The 1,506-nt window shown below is 47.1% G+C and overlaps 1 protein-coding gene and 1 pseudogene across 1 annotated transcript in view; both read right to left on the bottom strand.

Moving 5' to 3' along the window:
• The window catches only part of PRKN (parkin RBR E3 ubiquitin protein ligase), an 899,371-nt gene that overhangs the window by 42,451 nt on the left and 855,414 nt on the right, over positions 1 to 1,506 (bottom strand). The window lies entirely within an intron of this gene.
• On the bottom strand, positions 526 to 644 carry LOC111728824 (annotated as a pseudogene).

The following is a 1,506-nucleotide window of genomic DNA, read 5'->3' as shown; positions in this document are numbered from 1 at the left end:
GCGCAGGGTCATGGGAACGTGGGTAGGAGGAGGTCAGCGAGGGGAGTGCTTTCGCCGCCTCTGAGCCCAGAACCTTTGTCCAGGGATGCAGTTATGAGCCAAGTTCAGAAGCTAAAGTCGCAGGGAACGATGACATGCAGAAGGCCTCACGACGAAGGGGTCTGAATTGGTTCGAAAACAGAAAAAGAGAATGAAAAGGATGAAGATGTTAGAGAAAGAGAGGGGGTCGGGGTGGGAGGGAAGCCCCAGAGAAGGTCAAGGCCACGGAAAGTCCCAAAGGATCCGGTGTGAGGAGCAGGGCCGCCTCTCGGGCTGCGGGAAGACAAGATCCTAAGACCGCGACTTGCCGCCGAGAAGGCCGTCCCACGAGATTGCTCCCGGTCAGTGACACTGGCTGTCACTCTTCTGGAGTGGGAGAGGCGGGTGTTGGGGGTCCTCCTCTTCTTCTTCTTCTCAGTCCTTGGCTGACCTCGCAGATTGTAAGGACCTTGTTAGCCTACAATCCTTTATTTTTCAAAATTTTTATGCCTACAGCACCTGGTTTCCCTAGGTGGTCTCCCATCCAAGTACTAACCAGGCTCGACCCTGCTTAGCTTCTGAGATCAGCCGGGATCCGGCTTGTTCAGGGTGGCATGGCCGTAGACTGCACACACCTCTTTAATGCTTGAATCCCCGTGACTTGATCGGGACCCCTTACTGTGTTCTTTTGACCTGTGACCTAAGTCGTGCTTTATAATATCGGTAATGATAGCATCTTGAGTGCAGTGCCTCGCATATCACAACAAAGTGGCTTCTTAGTAGTAACTCAAAAAAAAAAAAAATGCCTTTTAGACTAGTGGCGATAAACTGACCCTTAATAAGCAATTTCTAAGCTCCCGTATGGCCCAGAAATTTCCATTCCACTCAAGCAAAGTGGATTCTTCTCCCTTCACGTTCGGCGATCAGCAATACAGAAATTTAAGTACAGCTTGTTTTTGTCAATCCGTGCTGCACACCCAGCCACGCTCAACGCTATCAGCGCCACCTGGAATTTGCAAGTCCGTAGTCATGTGTCAGACAATGGATTATGCCGTCACCACAGTCACGCCACCCTGGAGGCCTGCGGAGATGCAGCTGGAGCCAGGGAAGGGCGTTTGGGCGCTGCATGGAAGACGGCGTGCGTGTCGGCCACACGGAGCTTTAGGGTCACTTGGTATTTTTAATAAAACGGAACTTTAGAGGAACTTAATTAAGATTTCATTTTAATTTAAGATTAAGATGAACTTAATGTACATCATATAGACATAAAAGCCTCTAAAATGAGTATGCTATATCTGTCATTAAAATTTCTTTATATTTTTACAACTATGGCTTCACAGGTTTTTACATGAGAGTCAAAGTCATACCAAAATCATGATTTCTAAGAAATATGCTAATGGGAATTATTAGTGAATCATAAATATAGAAATACGCTGACTTGATGAACAAGAAATAATATCATCAGGCGAAAGTGAAAAGAGGTGGAGG

Source organism: Pteropus vampyrus, unplaced genomic scaffold (assembly GCF_000151845.1).
Source record: "Pteropus vampyrus isolate Shadow unplaced genomic scaffold, Pvam_2.0 Scaffold230, whole genome shotgun sequence".
NCBI lineage: Eukaryota > Metazoa > Chordata > Mammalia > Chiroptera > Pteropodidae > Pteropus > Pteropus vampyrus.
Note: the sequence above shows the minus strand (reverse complement) of the source record. Positions and strands in the feature narration are given on the sequence as shown.